This window comes from Pseudopipra pipra, chromosome 17 (genome assembly GCF_036250125.1).
Source record: "Pseudopipra pipra isolate bDixPip1 chromosome 17, bDixPip1.hap1, whole genome shotgun sequence".
NCBI lineage: Eukaryota > Metazoa > Chordata > Aves > Passeriformes > Pipridae > Pseudopipra > Pseudopipra pipra.
Window position 1 is genome coordinate 8,814,655 of NC_087565.1, and position 7,209 is coordinate 8,821,863.

Genomic DNA, 7,209 nt, shown 5'->3' on the forward strand with positions numbered 1-7,209 from the left:
GTGTTGAGCTTAGATCTTGCAATTCATAAATATACTTAATGAGGACATTTCCCCTCCATCCTTCTTTTTGTCTGCTGAAGCAATAAAAAAACCCCACCAAACCATGTTGAGGTAGTTTAGGATGTTCTCTCCTCCCTCGAAAATTAAAAAACCACCGTAAGACTCAAAGCATCCAAACAAATGCAAAAGGTAACTTTTTGTCTCTAAGGGTTTCTGACCATTTAGGAATGAGACCTTTAGGGTTTCCTGAACCCATTGTATTTTTTCTTGAAAAACCCCAAAACAGCAACAAAAAAACCGACACACAAAAGCCACAACCACATTAAAGGTTCTGCCTTCTCACTGTTTCATCTCTGGTTTTAAACCTAAAGCACTCCTGAGCTGAATTCCACCCTGCTTTACAGGTTTATGGCAATAATTCCTGATGAAAAACAGGCTAAACTTTGTATTAATAACATGGTAGATTCTGAGGCAAAGCATCAAAAGCATCAGCCTGGTGTACTGTGTCCTAGAGCAGCATGACACAGACAAAGCTCTAATAATTTATCAAACTCCCCCAAGCTTATCAGCCCTGGCAGGTCAGAAGTAACAAGTGTTCCAAAGCACAAACTAATATCTTTAAGAGATATATTCAAAATGTAAAAATATGATGTTTGAGAATCCTTAGTAAACAATTTCAGTGTGGTTGATGCCACACAAGACTTCACTTTCAGAGGCTTTGCTTTGTTGTTATCCAGGAAAGATTATTAAAAGTCTCTCAGACTTTATATATAAAAAAAAAGAAAGGATGGAAAGGAGAAAGATAAAGCACGAATTTCTCTCTGAGTTAAATCAACTGAAACACTGAATCAAATTGCTGTGACTTTTTATTAATACAGATCTGCAACAGAGCATCAAACTCCTCAACAAAACAATACCACTTTCAAGGGGTGTGTTTTCCTTTCTCTAACTTGATTTTGACTTCTAATTTTCAGAAGAATGGTGCCTCCCCATCAACTCTAAATACAAAGGAGCAGGGGACCAGTTCTCAGCTGGCTTGAAAGACTGAGGAGTTACAAGGCAGGAGTAACTTATTCACCACTGAAACAATCCTACGCTCACAACTGGTTTAAGTTGTGTGTTGTGTTTGGTTTCATCTGACAAGTCATACTGTGGGAGTTCTTTTTGGTGCTGTTTTTAATTCCATGAAATAATTCCCCTTCTCCGTAAGCAAAATGTTAACTCCTATCCTGAACCGAAGTTCATTTTGAGTGTGAAGGGAATAAATAATAAGAAAAGAGAATAAATTCTTTTTTTTTCTTCAAAATAGAGAAAAAGAATTTTAGGCAGGGATCCTCACACAGTATGCAAAAATAGTGATTTAAAAACCAGAATCCTTCCTAATTCTTTGTACTACATTGGTTTAAGAGTTCAAAGAGTTGCACAATGTTTTCAGTAGTTAATACTGTATTGGATATCTGAATTTTTCTGAGCATTGCCAATCACTAATTAAAGTTATGTGATGTTATGTAACTGTGGGTTACATCAGGGGAATTATCAAAAAAAACCCACCCACTTCTGTTTATTCAAATAACTCGTTTTGCTTCACAAAGGAAAATGAGCTTTGGTTTCTCGTATTTCAAGCTTTAAGCCTGTCCACCACAACTAAAAAAAGTATGATACTGCAATTATTGAGCACTTCATCTGTCCAGAACACAGACCTGCTGATCTACAAAGGGGCAACAGGGAAGATCCTCAAAATGCCAGAGACTGAGCAGGAGCCAGTCCTGCCCCTCAGCCCAAAAGGGAGAGAAGATGGAGTTGTTTACCAGGAAATCTGCAGCCAGAGTTATTTTTCTAGAGCTGTTGATGATATTCATCCTGGTTTGCAATATGGCTCTGAAAGATAAAAGACAAAGCTAATGAGTCTCCCTTTTGTCCTAATCTATTCTCTGTAGGAATTTCACTCACACAGTTTGCACTTTAATTCTGCAGCTTGTTTCCTGCATGGTCAGTCCTGTGTCATGAGCATGGCAAAGAAACTTCCCCATGGTTGAAAAAGGCAATGACTTCACCTAAAACCAAGCTGTTCCAAAATTTCCATTGAGGGATTTAGGTGTTTAATGGAGGGGAATAAAAACCAAAAGTATTTCAAAAGGAAAGATGCGGGCTTGCAATACTGGCTTTCAAATTAGAACGTTGCTAAATGAAAAATGAAATCTTATTCTAAAGTATCAAAATGGAAAGTGAAGGTGTGATCAGAACCTCTTCCCATATCGATTTTCCATTTAAAAAAAGCAAACAAACCAACAAACAAACAAATCACATTTCTGTGAAGTTTCCCTCTCCAGTTTAAACACCCCATCCCAGAAAATCTCCAGACTGGACACTTCCACTCCCTCAAGCAGCAAGTGTGACCTCTGGGAGATTGAATGAGTCTTTTCATCTCCCTTTGGGGTTTTTCTGATCTCCAAGGACACCACAATTGCAGTTCTTATCAGAAAGATAAATGCTTCCCCCCATACATTTTTTCCCAAAGGTTTATTCCCTTCACTGCTATTCTCTGTCAAAAGAGTGAGGCTCAGCTGACTTCAGCTCAAGCCTGCTGTGATATCTGATTTGGACCTTACAAGAAGAAAAAAGACAGTGTTTACCTGTGATTACCAAGTAGTGGTATTTGGAAAAATAATGTCCTTATTCCCCAACATTTAGAATAGAAAATAGCTGTGCAGTTGTGTGGAGAGGTGGTAACTATCAGCAAATAATATCTTTCCATGTGGTGGAATATTATTCTGTACCATTTACTCTTAAAACTGTCTGAGAAATGCAAGCAAAAAAAATTATTTTGCTCACAGAAAATGAAAGTTTCAGAGTTCAGCAAGACCCCTCCATGAGTTAGCAACTGTACATTTCAGCAAAATAATGCTTTTTGAGTTTTTCCATCCAAACTTCAAAGTGATTTACACATTTGTAACCCTCCATCTGTTGAGTGTTTGAGGATGTGGGGCCCAAGCAGTTGAGAACTGCAGGAAATGCTGCTAACAGATGGGGACATGGTCTCTGTGAGCCAGACAGCATCTGTCCTGGCCACCCCACCTGCCTTCCATGTCACCCACTGTATCCCCAGGAGGGTCTCAGGAGTCAGCAGCAGTGACAGCCTTCACTGAGCTGCTCTTCTGCAGGGAGAAGCCTTTGGAACAAGCATAATATGGGAATTGGCTGTAATGGAGAAAACCACTTCAATAGGTAACATGTACTGTTTGAAATTCCATCTCTGGGTCCAGGGGTATATTGGAAACCTGCTCAATACCAGCCCAGTGCCATCCAGCCCTCTATTCCTATAAATTTTTGGAAAAGTAGAGTTATTTCATTGCTTCCCCGCAAACCTGCTGCTCATTTCAGCTCATTCTCTTCATCTATTCCCTCATAAAAATATAAAACAGTCAGCATGATCTCCTTTGTGTGTTTTTTAACTGTTAGAAGCACACAGAACAGAGGAGATGCTGCCAGGTGTGCCAGGCCCAGTTCACCCCAGGGCTAGGGGTAGAAACACAAATTCATTACATCTTTTTTATGATACCCCAAATTATCACAAGTTACTGATATATCACCCATACAATGACAGTATATTAACTGCTGCTGGTACTCCAGAAATCCTGTCAGCAAAATCAGAATTCTCCCAAATTTGGTGCAGATGATAACAAAACTGAGATACTGCCTCACCTTGAGACACTGCCTTGAGAGAGCCCAACAACTCAGCCCACACGTTATGGCTGCATAGTTTTCAAAAGAATACAAAATTCAGAATTCTTTCACAGAAAGAGTTGTTAAGCGTTGGAAGGGGCTGCCCAGGGAGAGGTTTGGAGTCCCCATCCCTGGAGGTGCCAAAGGAATGACTGGATGTGGCACTCAGTGCTTTGGGCTGGGTGACAAGGTGGGGATGGGGCATAGCTTGGACTTGATGACCTTGCAGGTCTTTTCTGACCTGAATGATTCTGTGAAAATATGGAAAACAGTGCAAATGACCCAAACTGGGGATGACCAAACTTTTACACTAATTTAGCTCACCAAAGTCAATTCTTATCCCTTTGTTCTTACTTTTCTAGGATTTTTTTAAAACAGATTTCCGAACTCAACTTGTAAAACACAAAGGGGTAGTTGAGAAAGTGGTGGGTTTATCTTTGTCACATTTTATGGAGCTCTTGCTAACACTTGTGTGTCACTGAGGAGAGGAACACCCAAGGAGGGGTACTTGACACTGTCCCTTGCCCTGTAACAGCAATGAGGGTTCAGCACAAAGAACAGGGAGAACAGGGACCGTTCTCAGAGCCCTGTCTGCACACACAATGGTGACAAGCACAGATGAACACCTTCTGTGTTCTCTGACCACTCAGACCTCAAGGCTACAGTAACATTTTCCAGTAACTTGGGCCTTCCAAGCGGCAGCAATGGTCATTCTGGAGGGGGTCTGAGAAATAAACCCCAGGATGTCCCAGCCACTCTGTCCCTCTAAGAGGCATTGAAAAACCAGAGATCAGAATCAAGCTCAATACTAAAAGCACTCACACCCACTGAAAATGTGTGTTGGTTATTCCAAAGCAGGACACACTGATTTCTGATTGAATTTTCAAATGAGGCAACACCTTAATATCTTGGGTTCATGCAGAAACCCCAGCTGGAAAGAAAAAGTTGAGATCCAGACATTCAAACCAAGACACAACAAGGAGGAGACAAATTCTGCTTTTGGCCAACACTTCTCACTAACACAAGGTTAGTTTGTTTTTTGTCCAACAGATTAAAACCTTGTGTTAGTGAGAAGTGTTGGCCAAAAAACAAATCTGGGAAGAAGTGAGGGCAGAAAGGGGTTATGCAACTGTCAGAAAAATGTCACATTTGCTGCCATTTGTCTTTGGTGCAAACAGACCCCAGCTCTGGGGTCCCAGCACAGGAGGGACATGGACCTGCTGGAGCAGGTTCAGAGGAGGCACCAAGGTGACCAGAGGGATGGAGCAGCTCTGCTGGGAGGAAAGGCTGAGACAATTAGGATTGTTGCACCCAACTGGGTGGGTCTGTTTCTTAAATGTTTAATTAAATATTGTCAGGCTGAAGATTAGTTTATTCCCTCAGAAGGTTCTCCGGATGACTGTTTTACAAAAAGCAAACAGTAGTTAAGAGAAAATCAAATTGTAGCTGTTACTATGACTCCCTGCTGGTTTTGTATATAGATGAACCCTAAAAACACGGGCAGTAGCTGAGTTGCTGGGGGCATGTGCTTGAAAAGAAAGGAGGGTTGTGTGCATGTTCAGAATTGCAGAGCAGTTAATTGGGTGCTTCTGGCTCCAGGCAGAGAATAGATGTGAATTTAAATAGAATAATAGTGCAGTTTGTGAGCAGGAAAGCATAAAGGTGGAGAAGGAAATCAGTGAGAAGCACACAGCTCTTCCTCGTATCTCTGCATGCTGGAAGAACAGATATAACCCAAGGCTGAGCAACGGCCTGGAGTTGGTTTTTAGAAGTTTAATGACGAAAATGGTTTCTTTCTCTCTCTTCTTCCTGTTCTTGGAATGAATCTCAGAATCAGAGGCTGGTTTGCATTGGAAGGGATCTTAAAGATCACCTCATTCCACCCCCTGCCATGGGCAGGGACACCTTCCACCAGCCCAGGTTGCTCCAAGCCCCATCCAACCTGGCCTTGGACACTTCCAGGGATGGGGCAGCCACAGCTTCTCTGGGCAACCTGTGCCAGGGCCTCACCACCCTCAGAGGGAACAATTTCTTCCCAATATCCCATCCAACCCTGCTTTCTGTTAGTTTGAAGCCATTCCCCTTGTCCTGTCCTTCCAGGCCCTTGGAAATTGTCTCTCTCCATCTTTCTTGTTGGTTCCTTCAGGTTCTACTTAAGCAACACCAAAGCTTGGGAAACGTGTTTTATTCCTTAACACCAGTGTGTTTATGACATTCCAGAGTGTGAATGGCTCTACCACATCTCAAAACTCGAGTCCTCTCCTCACCCACAGCACTTCCAGAGCTACAGAAAGAACCTGAGCTGAACTTTCCTGAAAAGTGCACTGAGGAGGAATCACACTGTTGCATCAGTCCACTGAACACAGGGATCCTGGGAAAACCTGATTTTTTTTAAACACTGTACATAATTAGATCTTCTAAGTCATTATTTCCCCTTGCAACAACAATTGTCCTGCCAGAAACAAATGTCTAAAGTCATGTCCCATGTATTATCACAGTACATAAAGGAAAGCCAGCAAACAGTGAAGTTCAGGTATTCATTTCCAGAACTCTGAAATGGCTTTTGGTTTGATTCTGTTGGGGCCTGACAACTTAGGAGAAGAGAAGAAAATTGTCAAGGAGCATGAGGCTGTTTCTACAAATTGAGTCTTTAAGGGAAGCATCACCTTACAGAAAGTTCTTTAGACCGTAGGAGCTCAAAAGGGCCTTTAATTTAGGAAGAGCACAGAGTTTTCTAAAAACTACACAAGTAAACCCAGGAAATGATACCACAATTACATGGCAGCAGTGAAAATCAATTATAGCCAGAAGACAGGGCAGCAGGATGGGTGGAGAGATCCAAGCTACTCAGGAATAACACCACAGCTGAGTACAGATGTTAAACCTTCCCACCACCCTCCCCCAGAAGCTGCTAATCTTTCTGAACTCCCAAGTAAAAAGCTTGAAAATTAGTTTAAAAGGGGGGCTGTCCTAACAGGACACTCAACATTTCTTTAACTGGAGTGTATGACTAAAAAAAGGGGTTTTCTGCCCCAAAGTTGTTAATCTGGAAAACAGGATGGGTGGGAATAAACACCCTATTTTTTCCCCTCACCCACAAATTAAACCTTTTCCTGCAAAGGATAGATTGAGAGAACCCACTGTCTGCAATCCTGATATTTTTAAGGAAAAAAGTAAAACTTCTGAGTTCAGCAGAACCAGAATATCACAATATTTGATATGAAAAATGAACTGCCTTGTGCTGTAATTACTCCACACCCTAAACTGCTGAAAGGTTCTCAGTGATCCCTGCTGGTACATTTTTAAATCTCCTTTTAGCTCTTCCCACAAGAGCAACAGACAAAATAAAACCTTGTTCTGATTTTTCAACAACCTGTTCCCTGTAAATAAAGACAAACCTTCTGCAAAACAGATCATGGGTCAGGACAAGGGTTTGCTGCTTCTACCCAACTCCAAAGAGAAACAACTTATTCATTTTAACCTGGG